General features: G+C 40.5%; 1 non-coding gene across 1 annotated transcript; it reads left to right on the forward strand.

Annotated features, from left to right (window-relative positions):
- Positions 1 to 901: 901 nt before the first annotated feature.
- On the forward strand, positions 902 to 990 carry trnat-ugu (transfer RNA threonine (anticodon UGU)). The gene is given in 2 exon segments: positions 902 to 938; positions 955 to 990. It is a non-coding gene; the product is annotated as a tRNA-Thr (tRNA).
- Positions 991 to 1,243: the final 253 nt, after the last annotated feature.

The raw sequence follows: 1,243 nt of genomic DNA on the forward strand, positions 1-1,243 counted from the left end.
CTGCAGTTGTCATTGGAACAGCAACCTTCTTCTCCTCAGTCAATACTCACCATCGCTGTACCATAAATTTCCATTTTGGTCCGACTGAAGGTCAACAATGCATGAACAAGGGTAACTGTATTCCGCCAAACTGACAAATACAAAGTGCTTTTTAAACACACACCTACTACTACCCACTACGAGCTAATCTGGGACATATTATGCTGTGGCAATGAAATTAGCGCTTTCACCAAAATGCCAACACTAGCCTAGACAACAAGTGCTTAGATCACTGGTACAGTAAACCAGTAACTAAATGAGCATGTAAATATCATGCGCAAATCAAGCCTCATACATTTGTATTTCTGCTGCATTGACAGCCTTTGCTGCATTTGCATCTTTGCGCTAACTCACAACTGGGGTTTAGCATTTGTTTTATTGTTGTTATCGTTGTGTTATCGTTACGCTATTTGTCTTTATTTTCTGATTCTATTGTGATTTCACGTCAAGACTTATTCGGCTAATTCGAGACTTTGGGTATCGCATTTTGTGCAATATTATGTGTAAATGTGTGTTGGTAAGACAATTAAATTCCTTCAAACCTTGTTTCTTAACAAGCTGACAATGCACTTTTGCCCACTTTGTTGTTGTTAGCTCGTTAACTAAAATGCTAACTTAGGCCTCGCCTGTGTGGAGTTTGCATGTTCTCCCAGTGCCTGCGTGGGCCTTCACCATGTACTCCGGTTTCCTCCTACATTGCAAAAACATGCATGGTAGGTTAATTGAAGACTATAAATTGCCCATAGCATGTAAATGTGTGTTGGTATGACAATTAAAGTCCTTAAAACCTTTTTTCCAAACAGGCCGACGATGCACCCTGTGGTTGTTAGCTCGTTAACCAAAATGGTAACTATCTTGAAAAGGCCTCATAGCTCAGTGGCTAGAGCACTGGTCTTGTAAACCACTGGTCTTGTAAACCAGGGGTCGTGAGTTCAATTCTCACTGAGGCCTCAAGTCTAGTTTTGTAGTTGTTATACATGACGCGAGACAAGGTACGAAGCCAGCTTCCTGAAAAGTCATATATCTCATATCTCAGGGGCGAGAGCACTGGTCTTGTAAACCAGGGGTCGTGATTTCAATTTTCACTCGGGCCTTCCACCCAGATACAGATTCAATGTTTATGCTAACCATTCTTGATTTGTGGTTTCTTTGTATTCTAATTGATATTTATTGAGAATTACAATCGTTCAGTTGAATAGAGTAA

The sequence above is a fragment of the Phycodurus eques genome, unplaced genomic scaffold (genome assembly GCF_024500275.1).
Source record: "Phycodurus eques isolate BA_2022a unplaced genomic scaffold, UOR_Pequ_1.1 contig_630, whole genome shotgun sequence".
Classification (NCBI taxonomy): domain Eukaryota; kingdom Metazoa; phylum Chordata; class Actinopteri; order Syngnathiformes; family Syngnathidae; genus Phycodurus; species Phycodurus eques.